The sequence below is a fragment of the Vulpes vulpes genome, chromosome 3 (assembly GCF_048418805.1).
Source record: "Vulpes vulpes isolate BD-2025 chromosome 3, VulVul3, whole genome shotgun sequence".
Classification (NCBI taxonomy): Eukaryota; Metazoa; Chordata; class Mammalia; order Carnivora; family Canidae; genus Vulpes; species Vulpes vulpes.
In genome coordinates, this window is record NC_132782.1 from 76462712 (window position 1) to 76482712 (window position 20001).

The 20001-nt window shown below is 42.0% G+C and overlaps 1 protein-coding gene and 1 pseudogene across 13 annotated transcripts in view; both read left to right on the forward strand.

Annotated features, from left to right (window-relative positions):
* CALN1 (calneuron 1) overlaps nt 1-20001 on the forward strand; it is a 544567-nt gene that overhangs the window by 388598 nt on the left and 135968 nt on the right. The gene's annotated exons all lie outside the window — the stretch shown is intronic.
* Nucleotides 2667-2788, forward strand: LOC112934142 (U4 spliceosomal RNA; annotated as a pseudogene).

Genomic DNA, 20001 nt, shown 5'->3' on the forward strand with positions numbered 1-20001 from the left:
TAGGCAGGTTAAGGAACAAATGAGATGGTGAGGCTCCCTGAGACTCACACAGATGGAAGATATTCCCACTCACCAAGGGCTGGAAGGAAAGGGTTACCAGAAACCCATTAGAGCTGGAAGAGGAGCCACCGAGTGGGAATTGCCACTGCTAGAGCAGCACAGCTCTATCAGAGAGTGAACAGGGGAGATATACTCTGACCTCTCTTATCTCATGCCCTCAGATTTCCTGCCATTCTCTCCCACTGGCTTAACCCAACTGGAAGCCAGTTGTAAGGTTGTCTAGGAGATGCAACCCACAGGTATCAGCTTCCCAGGGCCCAGGACAGAGAGGAGCAAAGAGTGGATTGGGGGATGGCAAATGGAGAACTGTCAGCATACATTTCTTTCTTTCGTTCTTTTTCTTTCTTTCTTTCTTTCTTTCTTTCTTTCTTTCTTTCTTTCTTTCTTCCTTCCTTCCTTCCTTTCTTTCTTTCTTCCTTTCTTTCTTTCTTTCTTTCTTTCTTTCTTTTTTTTACAAAGAGAGAAGTTTGAGACTCTTCTTTATACCCATGGGAGTGTGGTACAAATGTGAACATAATATGTTAAGTATTTTATGGCAGAAAAGAGACTGCAAATTACTGGTCTATGAGGCTGTCTCCCAGGGTAGAACTTTGGGTAACATTTTCCTCTCTAGTTTGCTATCTTTGAGCACAACTAGGTTCTATTTATAAATACATTTGGTAGGCAAATTTCCATTAAGATTTAGATATCTGTCTTTAGAAGAAAAGTCCCCAGGGAATGTAAGCTCCATTTCCAATTCATTGTCTTCTTTGCCATTGTATACCCAGCACATGCACCTTATATGGTCTAGGTATGGATTCATTGTCTCCACTCCAGTCCAGAGAATATGATAGCCATTTCGCTGATTATATAAAATTCCGTAAAACCAAATGATTTTCATGGTGGGACCAGATAGCCATGTAGGTGCTTGCACCTTGATGGTAAAATGGAGGCTTATAACTAAGATAATCATGTTCAGTTTGCCAAGGAACAGAAAGGAATTAGGACTAGAAAGAGATTCTGGTCCTCTGAGCCATGGAGTTTGACCATGGCCCTCTTATGCTGATGAAGATAAGAGTGGAATGACATTTCTCTCTTATCTTTCCTGCAAGTATTCACTGCACTTAGCCTTCCCCCACAAAAATGAGAAATGTAAAGTCAAAAGCCTAGAATATACAGAGATGTCATAAACTCCAAATCTCTTTTACACATATAACATTAAAGCTTATCAGAAAAACTGGTATGCTCATATTCTTCATGTTTTGGGAGAAGATTCTTGGTCGTTTTGATGGACATTCTGAGGATGCTACTAAACCTGATTAAAAAGGAGGAAAGCAAATCATTCAGGTTACTGTTTGTCCTAGCTTATGAAGATGTCACAGCTTCCTGTAGAATGGGTTGCTTGAGACTGAGAAGCCTATACTCATTTTTTATGACAAGCACTCCAAAGCTTAACACTGTAGGTAACCCAACATAGGGTAAGCCAATATGAGAGGTCAAGCAGTGTGTAGAGAAGTGATCTGAGGATCTAATCTCTCAGTCAAGAAAATGCTATGGGCAATGTCTATTATGAAGTTGAGTGGGAGATAGAACCTGTCAAGGTACATGGTAATGGGTCAGGTCTTATATTGGAGAAGAAGTTGCCCCCTTGCTGAATCTCACAGATAAGCTAACATGAAGTCTAATGAAAGGAATTATGTCATGAGGCCTTTGCCATTATGATGAGTTCTAAAAGCTGAACAAGTTGTCCCAAAGTGCAAGACCAAGACATAGGCTTGGGGAATCCAGACTGTTGTTTTCATGGATCTGGACAACTTTCCTGAGATGGGTGGGAGAGTCAAGTCCTCCTGAGAAGAAGTAAATGGGTCTCCCCTTCTCTCCAGAATTGTATATACCAGGTATCTCTGGGCCAACTGATAAAGCCTCTGATAAATGGGAAGACTATCCACTATCCAAAGAGCCTTGCTGAGTTGTTTTCAGATGGGCCAAGATGAAAGCAGAGTGAGAAGCCCAACTCCCAGCCCATTAATGTCCATCAGAGGGTGTAGGACTCATATCCCATTATCTGCTGCTGGCCAGTGGCCCCTGAGAATGGATTTCCCCCAGTCCAGGGATCCATGCGTTAGAAACCAGATGACAGAATGAGCAACTCTTCAAGGAAGGCCTGATGTGGAAAGCCATACTATTCTGGTGGATTTAAGTGCCATCTACATGGAAAGGATGCTTATTGCCTAGGGGAGAATTAATCTATGTTTCCCAAGTCACGAAGACAAGGTATTTTTAAGTATCCATGGAAGGGATAGTAGAGCTCTACTATGGAAAGGAAGGAATTGGGATGTAGCCCCAGTGGATCTGGGAGTATCTTGTGTATGGTGTGGCTCAATCTTCAGGGAAAGTATAAAACAAAGCATATGACACAGAACAGGAGGTATAAAAACAGGTCCACAAGACATGTATGATTAGTTCATTTATGGCAACAGTGAAACGACAATGCGATGAAGGAAAGATGGCCTTTCCAAAGGTGTCAGTTGTTTAAATCTGGACCCCTCTCTTATACTATGAACAAATATCAACTCCAGGTACATTGTAAATGTCAATGCAAAAACTAAAAATAATATGGCTTCTGCATCTTGGTGCAGTGGCAGTATTGTAGCCAATGAAGTTTATCCAACACATAATTATTGCTAATTAAAAAATAATACAGCTTTTAATAAAGAATATGAAAGATATTTTTATGACCTTGGAGAGGCAGAGAGTTTTTAAACAGGATATAAAGAACATTAATCACAAAGGAAAAGACTGACAATTACGACTATATTAAAAATAAACTCAGTTAGGGGCACCTGGGTAGCTCAGTTGGTTAGGTGTCTGGCTCTTGATATCAGCTCAGTCTTAAACTCAGGGTTGTGAGTTCAAGCTCTGTATTGGGCTCCATGCTGGACATGGAGCCTACTTAAAAAATAAAAATAAAAATAAAATAAATATAAAATAAAAATAAAAATAAAAATAAATGAAGTGAGTTCATGCAAAGACACCATTAAGACAAGCCACAGATTGGGAAAACATAGTTACATATATGTACAATATGTATATATACATGCACACACACATGCATACACATATATATAAAAGGATACCTCCAAAACATATGAAGAATAAACAAGATGCCAGGAAGACAAATATAGGTGGCCTGATAGAAAAATAGGCAAAGACTCAAATAAGCACCTTACAAAGGAGTAGATTCAAATGACCAACAAACTTACAGGAAAATTGTCCGTCATCAGATAAATGCAAGTTAAATTCACAGTAGGAGAGGTTCTAGTCCTAAGTAAGGACTATACACTCACAGAATGTAACAGAACAATGTGCATGGAGCAGCTGTCTGTGAACTCAGAGAAGGAAACACAAGCAGGTGGATTGGCAAGCTCAAAGTCCCACTGACCTGATAGTGACTTGTCATTTTTATTTTCTGATGTCTCCCAGGCCCAGACTCAGAGATAGCCCCAAGCCCCCAGAGTGCACACGAGGTGCATAACTTGAGACCTCTTGAGAATTTAAAAAGAACATTCTTTTGTCTTGGTCCATGGGATGGGAAGCAGGCCCCTACAAGACAGAGTGGAGGCATGCCCCACTCTTTTTGTTTGTGTATTTTCCATTGTCTTCTGTCCCAGCACCCATACCGTGCCCTGCAGAGAGGAGCTGTGATAGCACCAGCATCATGGTGCCTATGCCTTTGTGCCAGGACCCTGGGAGGAACCCTTGTTATTTTTCCTGTTTCCTCTACACCCAGCTGGTTGCATTCTCCCTCTCTGTGTATCTTCTCTGTCCTGCCTTGCTGGACCAGCTGTGAAAAGTGTACAGTAGAGCGTGGAAGCTAAGGCTCCACTTTCTAGCCAGAATGCTAGGAAGGGAAGTGCTGAGTTCACACAGAGAAGGGCCTTGGAAAAGCAACAACATAAAGTTGTATGAACTTCTGGGCTCACTCCCAGGTTGCACATACATGCAACTGATTCTAAACAGCATAATAAAGGCTTTGAGAACTGATTCATGGTGTGACAACCTCCCAGGTTGCAGACTGACCAGTAGATTGCACACCTCCCAGGACAGATGTGAATATCACTGCAAAGGCTTTGTAAACTAAGTTGATTTTGGAACCACAGGGAGTAAATCAGAACTTGTGGACTTGATATTGGGCAAAGACCTTCATGACCTTCAGTTGAGCAAAGAGTTCTTAGATAGGACACCAAAAACACAACCTGTGAAAAGAAAAAAAATGAATTGGACCTCATAAAAAATAAAATTTTTAATGCGAATCCATGAGATATCAACTCACACCAGTCGGATTGGCTATTATCAAAAAGACAGCAATACCAAGTATTGGTAGGGCTCTGGAGAAAAGGAACCTCTGTGCACTCTTGACAGGAACGAAGCAGAAATCAGGATGAAAGTTCCTCAGAAAATTAAAAATAGAACCACTGTATGATGCAGCAGTTCCACTTCTGGGTATTCACCTGAGAAAAACAAAAAACAGCAATTCAAAGAAATGTATGCACCCCTATGTTCATTGCAATATTATTTACAATAGCCAAGATATGGAAGCTGCCTAAGTGTCCAGCAGTAATGAATGGATAAGGATGTGGTGCTCGCACCCATGCTCACACACACATGCACGATGGAATATTAATCAGCCATACATAGAATGAAATCCTGTCATTTATGAAAACATGGATGGACCTACAGAGAATAATGCAAGTGAAATAAGCTAGACACAGAAAGACAAGTACCATATGATCTCACTTATATGTGGAATTTCAAAAGCAAAACGAACAAACTAAACAAAACAGAAATGGACTCATAGGTACAGAGAACAAAGTGGTGGTTACCAGAGAGGAGGGGGTTGGTGGAATATGGATGAAATAGGTAAAGGGGATTGAGAGGTACTAACTTCCAGTTATAAAATGAGTAAGTCTCTGGATGTAAAGTACAGCATGGGGAATGTATGTAGGAATGTAAGTGGATCTCAAAGGCCTTTAGGCTGAGTGAGAGAAGCTTGTCTTTAAAAAGATACATATTGTATGATTCCATTTATAGGGCACTCTGGAAAAGATAGGATTATAGGGACAGCAGACAGAGGAGTGGTTGTCAGGATTTGGGGGTGAGGGATGGGTTTGACCACAAAAGGATACACAAAACTATTTGGGGGGATGAAGGAACTTTACAGTATCAGTATCCCCTGATTATGGGATGGTTATAATAGTCTATCAGGCCTTCAGAAAAGACGATGGGTTGGAACACCCACGTGGCTCAGTTGGTTTAACGCCTGAGTTTAGCTCAGGTCATGATTTCAGGGTCCTGGGATTGATCCTTGCATCAGGTTCCCCACTCAACAAGGAATCTGCTTGTCTCTCTCTGTCTGCCCCTCCCCTTGCTTGTTCTCTCTCTCTCAAATAAAAAATAAAATATTTTAAAAAGATCATGAGTCTATCAGGTTTATAAAATCATACATAACACCAAGAAAAAAACCCCACTGGAACCATGTATGTGTGTGTACATGTGTGTGTGTACATGTGTGTGTGATAGGGTGGTAGTCACACAAGTATATGCATTCATCCAAACTTATTGAACACTTAAAATTGGTGATTTTTTGTGGAATGTCAAGTATACCTCAATAAATGAATAAAAATATTGGTAAATCAAATAAATCATAATGAAATACAACTGCACCCTTATCTGCATGGTTAACATGAAAAAGGATGGCAATACCAAATGTTGGCAAGGACATGGAGCAGCCAGCTTCATTCCCTACAAGGGGGGTATGCATTTTTGGAAAATTCTGGTGCCTGGTCCTAATGCTATGTATGCCTGTGTCTGAGAACATCTCTCACTGTGTATGTTCCAGAGGAGAGCACACAGAGCACCAAGACCCAGGAGTGCCATATTCAAAACAGTACCATCCTAGCTTTAACTGGAGATAACCCAGATAGCCATCAAAAAGACTGAAGAATAAATCATAATGTACTGATTCTCTGGAATACTATATAGCAATGAAAGAAGACACACTGCAGGCACTGGGGGTACAGTGACACGAACAGAAGGCCGAGCACCCTCACCAACTTCACAAACACAGAATGTAGCACATGAGAGCAAAGAAAAATTTCCCAGGCTTTTTTTTTTTTTTTAAGGTTTATTTATCATTTGACAGAGAGATTGGGGGAGAGAGAGAGAGAGAGCACGTGAGTAAGGAGAGGGGCAGAGGGAAAGAATTTCAGGGACTCCCCACTAAGCCCAGAGCCCACTGCCGGGCTCGATCTTATGACCCTGAGACCATGACCTGAGCTGAAATCAAGAGTCTGACACTTAACTGACTGAGCCACTCAGGTGCCCCCCACATTTCCCAATCTTAAAATGAAAATGCTTCTATGTTCTCTGAATCCAAAGAATCAACCAGCTCATTTCTATTTAAGTCAGCGTGTGGAAATTGCATTCATATGTCCGAGGACTGAAGTTAATTCATCAGGGGCTTGTGATTGGTAAGCTGAGGAAAGCATCTGGGGTTTTCTGTGATGAGTATAGGTAAGCTGAGGGCCTTGCCATGGCGGAGGGGGAGTGAGGTTGGAAGTAGTGTCTTTGGAGGAGGGGGGTTTGAGCTTTTGGAGGGTGAAATATTTCACTCTTGAGTTCCCTACTGCAAAAGATTTTTCCTTTTTCAAACCTTTTTGTTTTCACTTTTATGCTTTTATATCAGATTGCCTCATGTTTTCATCATTCCAGAATCAATAATGATAAATTTCTTGCAATCAAGAAAAATTTTAGCTTTAACCACGAATCAGAGTCACAGACCCACTACCTCCTATCAAGTTCACCAAAAAGAATAAATCAAAATTCTTTCACAGAAAATGAAAGAGGACTGTCAATCAGAGATGAGTGGCTGCTAGATTTTTCCAGTGTCCAAACCACAACTTTTACCAAGATAAGAACAAGTTGATTAATTGCAGAGTCTCTTCCAGTGTCACATTTAGCTTTCCTCATCCCCGACCAATTCATAAAGCTCCCTGTGAAGGGAGATGAAGGGACCAACTATTACAAATAAAATATAAATACTCCTGGCTCACTGTATCTGCATTGCTAAGTTCAATCAAGACTTTGCGTTGGAATAACACAGAAGCATAAAATTTTCAGACACCCATATCTGCAGCTTTTCTGGCTGCATTTCCTCCCCTGCAGCATCCACATGTGCTCAGTCATCCCATCCATCACAAAAGGAGCTCTTTTCTGCTGTTAAGATTTCGATTTCAGAGATGTGGACCACTCAGTCTGCACTTCCTAGGCAGGGGGCTTTCGGTGAAACCATCTGCTTTGGGCTCACCTGGGACAACCTGGCTGCCAGACTGCATGGAGGATTTCAGTCTTGAGCCCCCAGGCCCACATGAAATATGTTATATTTGTAACCCTCCTCCCAGGGGTGGCCGTGTACGCATTTGGCATCACATACATTATAGTCATGTTATGCTAGAATTTCGAGCCTGGGTAGCTCTCCAGAGTCCCAAAGCATTCTGGGCCCGTTGATCCTGGGTACCCTCAAACTCTTAGGTCATTCCTATATACTGACCCAATACTTATTGCTTTTTGAATCTAAATAAACCAGTGTGCCATGTTCCATGTCCCACACAGAACAGTGGGAAAAATGCTTATGTTGAGATCCAACAGACCTGGGTTTGAACCCCAACTGTACCATTTACTATGTAATCTCTAAATTCACTTACAGTCCTCACTTATAAAGTAGGATTATGGCCACTTCATTGGGCATCTTGAGGCTTAAGGAGAGAACATATATCAAAAGTTCATCAACTTTGCTTTCTCTACTATAGCATCTCACTGGGATACAAACCTTTTAAGACAACTCTCACCCTAAAAACAACAAATTAAACTTTTCACACCCCTCCAGCTTATAAATCATTTCTCTTCTCCCCTCCATTGATAGCCCTTCTGAAGAGTAGTCTCTACTCACTCACTGCTGTCAATTCTGTCCTCACATTGACTCATGAATCCACTCGGATCGGCCAGATTTCCATTCCTGCTACTACATAAAAAGCTCTAGTCAAAGTCACTGATAACTTCCATGTTGTTAAATTCAGCAGTCCATTTTCAATCCATCTCTTCTTGGCCTCCCAGCAGCCCTGGCATGATTTGTCACGCTCTCTTCTTTGAAATACCCCCTCCACTTGGATTTCAGGATGGCAGATACTTCTGTTCTCTGATCTCCTTCTCCAGCCCCTTTACTGAGTCTCCTCAGTAACACTAAACCCCAGAGGAGCCTGACTGTCCTTGAACTCATTTCATAGTAGGCCTCATCCATACCTGTGGATTTAAATACCTCCATATGCTGAAGGTTCCCAAATTCATACATTTGGACATTTCCTCTGAACTCCAGTGTCTATGACATCCTCTCTTGGATATCCCCACTTTGTCACATCTCTCTTAGATACCACCACTTTGTCACATACTGCATATCAGCAAGTAGTATTGAAACGAATCCAGCATCTGGCTGCTTCTCCCTACCTCCAGGTCCAAGCCACCATTGTATTTTGCCTGTATTAGTGCAATAGCCTCTTCACTGATCTTTTTGTTTCTGCCCTTGCCTCCTCCCCCTCTTACTAATGCAACCAGACTTGAGTTACAATGTGAAACAGCTCTGTCACTCTTTTGCTCCCCCTTTGTCTTTTTTAAAAGTTGAAATCCTCCATGGTGTGCCTCTGCTACCTTTGCTTCTGCTCTCACTCTGCTGTAACTACACTGGCTTCTTGGCTGCTTCTCAGACACATCAAGCAGGGCCTTTGCTTTCACAGTTTCTTGTAGTTGGAAACCTGTCCCCCAGAACATCTCAGGGCTCATTTCCTTGTTCTCTTTAGTTCCCTGCGCACGTGTTAGAGAAGTCTGTGGCCACACTGTATAAAGTAACAACCCCTTCCCTCAACCTCTCTTGGCTTTCCTTACCCCTCTTGCCATGCCCTAATTTTCTCCATGACAGTTTCCACAATTCTTTCATAAAATATCACTTTTTATTAGTTTACTGTCTTCCCTCATTTAAAAAATAAGCTCATTCATCAAGTTATGGAACCTCTGTTCCAGTTTCCTCATATAACCAAATGGGTTAAAGAGTCCCATTTTCTGGTCACCCCCCAAGGACATTGTGAGGAACAGACATGTTAACACATATAGAAATGCATTGAAAATATTTAAAAGTGCTACCTGCATGTAAGACATTAATTCTATTGTCATCATTGTCAATAAAGAGAATTCCAAGGGGTTCCTGCTTCTGCCATCCTTGGGTACCTACCTATGGGAAGGCTTTTCTTCTTTTTACAACTAGATAAAAAGCTGAAATGTCTCCTCATATACTAACAGACAGGATAGATGAGGCTGCTGAGGGGGTCATGGAGGCCAGGAAATGGGATGAGTGGCTGTGAGCAAGCAGCAGTGTGTGTCAAAACCTCAATTTCCAAAATATATCAAAAATAAAGTATTTATAATATTTCCAAAATATACCAAAAGTGAAGTATTGTATTTCCTCTGCCTTGACAGAGTTCATAAGATCAGAAAAAAAAAGAAAAAGATAGGCAAATGCTTAGTCCACATAGAAGATCTGGCAAAGTGATAAGGTGCAGATAGCTGATGTCAGCACCTTCTGTGCATACCCTGTAACCTTAAGTGAGTAATTTTACTCCTCTATGCCTCTGAGGATAAAAAAGGGTGATAAAGAACCCATCCCGGCATCCCTGGGTGGTGCAGCGGTTTAGCGCCTGCCTTTGGCCCAGGGCGCGATCCTGGAGACCCGGGATCGAGTCCCACGTCGGGCTCTCGGTGCATGGAGCCTGCTTCTCCCTCTGCCTGTGTCTCTGCCTCTCTCTCTCTCTTTGTGTGACTATCATAAATAAATTTAAAACATTTTAAAAAAAATAAAGAACCCATCTCTTGGGGTTGTAGTGTGGTTAATTGCAAATCACTGCCCATTCTAATAAATGTCACCTATCTTTATTATTATTGTGTTATTTGTAGAGTATGAAGCACCATATGAAAAAAAAATTTTTTTTTTTTTTGCATTATCGTGTTTTCTTTTTAGCTGGGACCAATGAGAAATGGTGAAAAGGTTAGGAGCATTTCATTGATACACATTTATTGAACCGTAGCTACCCACTAAAAGCATTTTAAAGAAGTGTTTAACTAATGACCAAAGTCAAACCAATATATATATAAATCCCCTCTCAGTCTTTCAAAATTCTTTTGATTCCTTTGATAACTCTCTTAGGGAAGAATAAGTGTGGAAATCTGAAGATTCAAGAACCCTCTGATGTAAAGTGAGACATAATAAAAAAAAGTTGTGTCAGTGTGAGCTTGGTTTGACTGTGATTAGAACTGTAGATTCCACAGGGGTCTTCCCAAAAGGATTTGGGGTGTGCATTAGATCTTTATAAGTGACTTCCCTTCTTTGAGTCTGAGTTTCCACATTGCAAATTTGAGAGTATTAATAACTGCCCTAAAAATAATGGCAGTCACTCTCCATTTCCATCACACCCTGGATTCTCTCACAATAATGAATTAATTGCTGTTGTTCTAATAAGCTAAGTTCTCTCTCACCTCTGAACCTAAGCTGTGGGTTTTTTTTTTCTGCCCTGCCAACCTAAAACCCCAACTTGCCTTTCAAGACTGTCCCTAGCTTTCACTTCTGAAGGGGTTGGGGGGTCCCTTCTCTATGCCCCTGTAGAAACATATGCCCACTGCCATCAAAGTATTTACCACATGAAATGGAAATTGCTGTGTGTCATAAGCTTGCAAGCCCTGCCAAGCATTGGGCCCCTGGTACCCAGCACAATATCTAGCACATAAACAGCACTCAGTATATATTTCTTCCTCAAGAAATCTTATTTACAATTATTCAGTGCACTTTTACACACATTTTGGAAGACTTAGTATGCAGATAAAATGCCATAACACTTAATAAAGCTAAAATCACTATGAAAAGAATGTATATTACAAATGTGAAAGACCTTTCAGGAAAACTTTGGTGATGTATAAAAGACAAAAGAGGTAATGGCATCTTTCCCCTGCCAATGATACAGCTATTTTTATTAATCTGGAGTGATCATTTAATATCTTTAAAATAATAAACCTATTCTCTTAACACGAGTGTGTGTTGATAGCATGTATTTAAAAAATGCAGGGCGCAAAGCTGTGTAGAGAACACAGAGATGAACAATGAGGTGCAAGAGGTAAGCCATGGCCACTGACAAGGTAGATAGTACGGAGGACTAGGCTGCCTGGGTGGCACAGTCGGTTAAGCCTCTGACTCTTGGTTTTGGCTCAGGTCCTAATCTCATGATTTGTGGGGTTGAGCCCTGCATCAGGCTCTGTGCTCAGCATGGAGTCTGCTTGAGATTCTCTCTTCCTCTGCCCCTCCCACTCATGCTCACTCTCTCTGTATCTCTCAAATAAATAAATAAAATACCTTTTAAAAAATACAGAAGATTGAAATACAAAAGAAGTGCACTGGCGTTTATGAAAATTTATAAGGGGAAGCACTTGTACAACTAGAGGAATCAAAGAAGACTTTATAGAGATGACTTGAGGGGTGATTAGAAGCTGGACAGGTTCTCATGGACTTCGCATACGAAGGTGAGAGGGATATATAGGGAACCCACCGTACTGAGCTGAAAAGAGCCTGGTGGAACCTTGGTTTTAGAAAGGATAATCTAGCTGGTTGTGCAAGGTGGACCAGTCCAGAGGCTGGAGTGTAAAAAGGATGCTCCTGTAGTCATCCAGGTAAGTGCTGAGGGGTCTCAGGTAGATGGTGGGCAAGGGATGAAAAGCACAGACACTGTAGAGGAGGGAAGGATTTCAGTTACATGTGGGAGGCCACTGGGAGGATGTGGAGGCACCTGGGGTGGAACCAAGAATGTGAGGGCATTGAGCATGAGGATTTCATGGCTCGGGAAAGTGCTGCCAAGTTGCTTCTGATTTCTTCAATTTAGCAATTGCAGTCAGTGTATCCAATTCAACAGATCAGCGACTTGATTGAGACACGGGGAAGAAGCTGTTGGAATGGCTAGGCTGGTTCATTGTTCATGCCTCAGTGAGCAATTGATTCCCTCTGAGATGCCCCAGAAAACAGATTCAGTTCTGGGGTGGTCCTGCCCTGGTTCTCACTCTGCAATCAGCAGCTGCATCTGTTTGTTTGGCCAAGTGATTGATGGGTTGAGTCTGCCTCCTAGCAGGGGACTTTGAGGGGGAGGCTGCAGCAGTTTGAGAAACTAGAACACAGAAAATGCAGGAGAAGGAAGAAGATTGACAATCGTTCAGGTCCTTGAGTGCATTATAAAGTCAAGTGCTTTGGCTCAGGGTGAGGCTTTTCTGGTTGTTATCTGTGTGGTCTTAGTATGGAATGTGACACCTTCAAGTCCAAAGAATATATTTTGGGATGCTGTAACAAATCAACTGTACATTAAGTTCTTAGGGAATCTGGAAAACCTTGTTTCTGGTATTCTTCACTGGAAGTGAAGTGTTTTCCTGAGGCTACCTAGTGCCAGGGTGCTTTGATCAAATTCCATTATGGAGGGCAGCCCTGGTGGCTCAGCGGTTTAGTGCCACCTTCAGCCCAGGGCGTGACCCTGGAGACCCAGGATCAAGTCCCACGTCCAGCTCCCTGCACGGAGCCTGCTTCTCCTGCCTGTGTCTCTGCGTCTCTCTCTCTCTCTCTCTGTGTCTCTCACGAATAAATAAATAAAATCTTTAAAAAAAATTCCATTATGGATCCAAAAAAGGTGTATGGTTCCCTAGGAGCAACATGGTAGTCATCCTTCACCATAGTAATTCATCTGTAGTTAAGAACCTACTATGTGCCAGGCAGGTTTTGGCATTTGCAGTGAATGGAACAGAGGGAGAGACAGATAATAAGGAAATGTCATTTCCTGATAAGTACTATGATGAAAATAAAGCAGAGTGGTAGGATAGAGACTGGGGGCTAATTGGGTATGGCTGGTTAGAGCAGGCTTCCTGGAGGAGGTGATGTGGCTTGGAAAGGAATAAGTAGGTGCCTTTATCAAGAATGGCAGGAATGGCTTTCTTTGCAGAAGGAATAGCAAGTTCAGACTCCTAAGGTGGGAAAACTTGGCATATGCCCAGAACAGCAAGATAGCTGGTCTGGCTAGAGTACAGTGAGGCAGGAAGGTGGGCAGGGGTAGACTAGTGGGAGCGTGGAGCCCATGCTAAGGAATTGGGAAGCCATTGTGAGTTTGAATAGGTGTGTCCTGATTGGATTCATGGTTTTAAAAGCTGACTCGGATGCCTGTGCCTATCAGAGGTGTGAGGGATGGAGGGAGAGTAGGAAGTAGATTCTTTCAGCAAGAAATAGTCTAGAATATCAAAAAGCATGGTAGTAGGAGTCAGACACCTAGCTCCTATTCTCAATCCTTCTGCCCATCCCGGCGTGACCCTGGACTAGCCCCACTCTGCCTCAGCTTTCCCATCTATATATAAAATGATAGAGTTAGAGGAGGTCCCATGCATAATCCTTTTCCACTTGCCCAGGCCTGAATGTGGGATGAAACAGATGTGAGCAATTATTCATAAGGAACTTCTCCAGACAGTCAAGGAACAGCATCCTTCTTCTGGCCATCATATTTATAGCCAACCCTTCAGCCCAGACTGCTCTGTATTATGACAACCGGGTAGCCTAGAAAACAAATTCCAGTGGATCCCAGAGTAGCATGAATGAGGCCTTCCTCTCAGATAGTCATGGCTCCCTTGGATCATGGGAGTGACAGAGAGATCAAGCATTTTGAAGACCTGTCAAGTCAGTTCTTACTTGCCAAGTGGCCCACGGAAGAACCTTTGCTACCTGGCCAGTAGAAGAGACCACCAGGCACCCCTTCCACCTACCCAGAGCCAAGTCCGTGTATGAGAACAGCCCCTTGTCTGCAGACATTCACACCTTGCCTAGACCCGCTGCTGACTCACCATCCTGTCTACCATCTCCCTAAGGGGTGCTTATTCAGTGTACGCCTCCTGTCATCCTCCACTGCCTTATCTTTTGCAACTCTGGCAGACACATGATCACCTGAACAAAATCTGGGAGTCATTCCCCAGTGAATATACCAACCATTACGGATCTACCCTTATCTTTACCTCCCTGGAAAGGAGAGAAGGAAAGCTCACCCATAGCCTCTCTAAGATCTACCTGTGCTATGAAGTTTCTAATTATTGTTCATGACTGCTTGGCCTTCCTCTTATCAGTCTAGGTGTCTTGCTTTGGGACTAGATATCTCTAATTCATCCATGCCCCTACCCATTTCTGCCTTCCTTCTAAATTAGTCCTAACTAGAGGGGAAGGCAAGAATCCTATGGCTAGCCTGGATGTTTCTCTGGAAGATTTGAGCCCAAACCCGAGGATGGATAGATTCAGAGGAATTAAGGGGATAATGAGGACACACAGTCCATATAGCTACAGCAGTGGGTTTTAGAAACTGCCAGGAATCATTGAGAAAAGCTAGCTTAATATATTCAAATAGTAGTCCTTAGAACAAGTAACATGTTAACAGCAAGAGGTTGGTAATACCAAAAAAGAGGTGAATTTGAATAGTTAGGGGCCATTTACTCCTGTTGATTTTTCTAATCACAACCTCATTATGGGAACAGTATTATAAAGCAGCCCAATTTATGTGGATTATTTTTAGGGAAAAATACCTTCAGTACATTTTTTTTCATTTTTATGTCCAATAGTATTTTCAGAATTTCCAAAACAGACTATGGCACAGGGAAACTGCATGGTGAATTTGGGGCTTAAATTCCTGCTCAAATTTTTATTATAAGCACTGTAGCTTAGACAAGTTACTCAAACTTTCTGATTCATAGCCTATTGTGTAAAATAGCATTAGCTCATGGTATGGTCACATTGACTGAGATCATGAACAGAAAACTTAGCAAGAGCTGGCGCCTACTAGATACTCAGTGAATGGTGCTTATCATTTGTAACTGCGGCCACTCCCCTCAGGTTTCAGATATTACAAACTTCCTTCCTTGCTATCACACACCTGCCCTGGAGTCAAAAGCAGGAAGCCTGGTTCTAGTCTGTCTCAGGTATTGCCCTATGCCTAGAGCCTATTTTCCATGTCAGGGGAAAAAGAAAAAAAAAGGAGGGGCCTTGCAGTGCTCACCTCGCTAAGACAAGTGTGGAAAAATTATGTGTCATCTAAAAAGTTCTTGGAGCCCTCTGGATGTCAGAGAATACATAAATTCAGACTACCACAATTTTATACGAATTGGATCTCATTACTCAAGGTCTTTGGAAACAGACAAAAATAGAAGTGTGTGAAGATATCCTGACTTCCCTCTCTTGGAGAGACTTTTTCCTTGTAATGTTATGCAGCTAATTAAAAGAAAATAAACCCAGAGCCTGCCGTTTCCCTGAGGTCTACTATTTCCAGAAATGCTTTGGGACCCGAACTGCCTAACTGATCTACAGAGCCAGCACTCAGGCCTCTGCCAGGGGTAACCCGCAAAGCAGCCTTTACCCCTTAACTGTCCTCAGCAGAACCCCACTGAGTGGAGAGGTCTTTTAGGTGCCACCCAGAAGCTTCATCCTGTGGCCTCATCTGAACTCCTGGTGCACTTCTGCTCTGCACTTGTTTTCATACAGTGTTCAGTCTTGTCTCAGTACTTAAGTGTATCATTTGTGTCTTGTTCACTTCGCTAGCTTTCAGTGTGGTCACTTTAAAGAGAAGCCACTAATGTGGGTTTTCTTCCCTCCCCTCACGTCCAAGGATGCTGGGAGGCAGGTACTAAATTGGCACCTAGTATCTTCATCAACAGAGATCAGATAGCAGAGGGAGGGTAGCAAGTGTTTGTAAAAATGACAGATTGTTAACTCAGGACATTTTCAGTAATTGACTCGTAATTAGTAATTAATAACTAAGCAGAAATTAGTTGTTATAAAAATAACTTAGGAGTGCCTGGGTGTCTCAGTTGGTTAAGCATCCAATTCTTGGTTGAGGCTCAGGCCATGATCTCAGGGTTGCAGCATGGGGCCCTGTGTCAGGCTTCGAGCTCAGAGTGGAGTCTGCTTGAGGTTTTATCCTTCTCCTTCTAACCCTTCCCACTCACTCTCTCTCTCTTTCTAAAATAAATACATAAAATCTTTTAAAAAAGGAATAACTTGTTCTAACTCTCTGAAGAAAGTCCATGGTATTTTGATAGGGATTGCATTTAACGTGTAAATTGCCCTGGGTAACATTGACATTTTCACAATATTAATTCTGCCAATCCATGAGCATGGAATATTTTTCCATCTCTTTGTGTCTTCCTCAATTTCTTTCAGAAGTGTTCTATAGTTTTTAGGTATAAATCCTTTACCTCTTTGGTTAGGTTTATTCCTAGGTATCTTATGCTTTTGGGTGCAATTGTAAATGGGATTGACTCCTTAATTTCTCTTTCTTCAGTCTCATTGTTAGTGTACAGAAATGCCACTGATTTCTGGGCATTGATTTTGTATCCTGCCACGCTACCAAATTGCTGTATGAGTTCTAGCAATCTTGGGGTGGAGGCTTTTGGGTTTTCTATGTAGAGTATCATGTCATCGGCGAAGAGGGAGAGTTTGACTTCTTCTTTGCCAATTTGAATGCCTTCAGTGTCTTTTTGTTGTCTGATTGCTGAGGCTAGGACTTCTCTACTATGTTGAATAGCAGTGGTGAGAGTGGACATCCCTGTCTTGTTCCTGATCTTAGGGGAAAGGCTCCCAGTGCTTCCCCATTGAGAATGATATTTGCTGTGGGCTTTTCGTAGATGGCTTTTAAGATGTTGAGGAATGTTCCCTCTATCCCTACACTCTGAAGAGTTTTGATCAGGAGTGGATGCTGTATTTTGTCAAATGCTTTCTCTGCATCTAATGAGAGGATCATATGGTTCTTGATTTTTCTCTTGCTGATATGATGAATCACATTGTTTTACGAGTGTTGAACCAGCCTTCTGTCCTGGGGATAAATCCTACTTGGAACAAATTATTTTAAGATTTGTGTGGAATCAGAAAAGACATCGAATAGCCAGGGGAATTTTAAAAAAGAAAACCATGGCTGGGACCTCACAATGCCAGATTTCAGGTTGTACTACAAAGCTGTGGTCATCAAGACAGTGTGGTACTGGCACAAAAACAGACACATAGATCAATGGAACAGACTAGAGAACCCAGAAGTGGACTCTGAACTTTATGGTCAACTAATATTAGATAAAGGAGGAAAGACTCCCCATTGGAAGAAAGACAGTCTCTTCAATAAATGGTGCTGGGAAAGTTGGACATCCACATGCAGAAGAATGAAACTAGACCACTCTCTTGCACCAGACACAAAGATAAACTCAAAATGGATGAAAGATCTAAATGTGAGAAAAGATTCCATCAAAATCCTAGAGGAGAACACAGGCAACACCCTTTTTGAACTCGGCCACAGTAACTTCTTGCAAGATACATCCACGAAGGCAAAAGAAACAAAAGCAAAAATGAACTATTGGGACTTCATCCAGATAAGAAGCTTTTGCACAGCAAAAGATACAGTCAACAAAACTAAAAGACAACCTACAGAATGGGAGAAGATATTTGCAAATGACGTATCAGATAAAGGGCTAATTTCCAAGATCTATAAAGAACTTATTAAACTCAACACCAAAGAAACAAACAATCCAATCATGAAATGGGCAAAAGACATGAAGAGAAATCTCACAGAGGAAGACATAGACATGGCCAACAAGCACCTGAGAAAATGCTCTGCATCACTTGCCATCAGGGAAATACAAATCAAAACCACAATGAGATACCACCTCACACCAGTGAGAATGGGGAACATTAACAAGGCAGGAAACCACAAATGTTGGAGAGGATGCGGAGAAAAGGGAACCCTCTTACACTGTTGGTGGGAATGTGAACTGGTGCAGCCACTCTGGAAAACAGTGTGGAGGTTCCTCAAAGAGTTAAAAATAGACCTGCCCTACGACCCAGCAATTGCACTGTTGAGGATTTACCCCAGAGATACCGATGCAGTGAAACGCCGGGACACCTGCACCCCGATGTTTCTAGCAGCAATGTCCACAATAGCCAAACTGTGGAAGGAGCCTCGGTGTCCATCGAAAGATGAATGGATAAAGAAGATGTGGTTTATGTATACAATGGAATATTACTCAGCCATTAGAAACGACAAATACCCACCATTTGCTTCAACGTGGATGGAACTGGAGGGTATTATGCTGAGTGAAGTAAGTCAATCGGAGAAGGACAAACAGTGTATGTTCTCACTCATTTGGGGAATATAAATAATAGTGAAAGGCAATATAAGGGAAGGGAGAAGAAATGTGTGGGAAATATCAGAAAGGGAGACAGAACTTAAAGACTCCTAACTCTGGGAAAAGAAGTAGGGGTGGTGGAAGGGGAGGAGGGAGGGGGGTGGGGGTGAATGGGTGACAGGCACTGAGGGGGCTTGACGGGATGAGCACTGCGTGTTATTCTGTATGTTGGTAAATTGAACACCAATAAAAAATAAATTTATTTAAAAAAGGAATAACTTAATCAGACATAATAGGTAAATTATTACATGAATTTATTCAGCAGGCTTGTTCAACACGAAAGACATGTTGTGTAAGTGAGATACTAGTTTAGGCCACTGAGCTCCTCCTAGGAGGAAGGCAGTATAAGCTAACTACTAAGGAATGATTAGGTCCATGGCCTGAGCTTTGGTCTGCTTATTTTGAGTTTAACTATTTCAGGTTTGGGAATCTCAGGCTCAGAAAGTTGAGTTGATTATTCTTATCAGTTCAGGGCATACCATGACCACTAGCTCATGAAAAAGTCCTAATTTAATAATGTGTATGTGTCCTGGGAAGAAGGGGTTGCCCAAACCATCATTACTTATTTGATTATGTTTTCATCTGCATACTCATTCCCCCATTTTCATACTAACTACATATACCTACTCTGGAAGTTTTATTTTTTATATTTTTAAAGATTTTATTTATTTATTTATTTATTTATTTATTTATTTATTTATTTATTTATTTAAGAGATACAGTGGGAGCACAAGCAGGGCAGAGGGACAGAAGACTTCCCACCAAGCAGAGAGCCCGATGCAGGTCTTGATCCCAGGTTCTTGGGATTGTGACCAGAGCTTGAGGTAGATGCTTAAGCAACTGAAACACCCAGGTGCCCTCCCTACTCTGGAAGTTTTGTTTTGTTTTTTTAAGATTTTATTTATTTATTCATGAGAGACACAGAGAGGCAGAGACACAGGCAGAGGGAGAAGCAGGCTCCATGCAGGGAGCCCAATGTGGGACTTGATCCTGGGTCTCCAGGATCACGCCCTGGGCTGAAGGCAGACGCTAACTGCTGCGCCACCCAGGGATCCCTACTCTGGAAGTTTTAATCAGTGCCTTTGAAAATAATAATTATTGCCAACTCTAATTGGATTTACTAAGGTCCTGTTGTTCTAAGCACTTTTTTATACTTGATCATTTTTAATCTTACCAACCATACTATGAGATGAGTTCTTTAATTGTTCCCATTTAACATATGAGGAACAGATAACATTCAGTGACTTTCCCAAGATCCCCATTTGATGGCAGATAAAGGACTCACACAGGTAACCTATGTAGAAAGCCTGGTCTGTATACACTCTGCAGGACTATATATCTACCATATATATAAAAATTTAGAGTGTTGTTTTATTTTTTTAAGATTTTATTTATTTATTCATGAGAGAGAGAGAGAGAGAGGGAGAGAGAGAGAGAGAGGGAGAGAGAGAGAGAGAGGCAGAGACACAGGCAGAAGGAGAAGCAGGCTCCATGCAGGGAGCCTGATGCGGGACCCAATCCCGGGACTCCAGGATCACACCCCAGGCCAAAGGCAGGCGCTAAACCGCTGAGCCACCCAGGGATCCC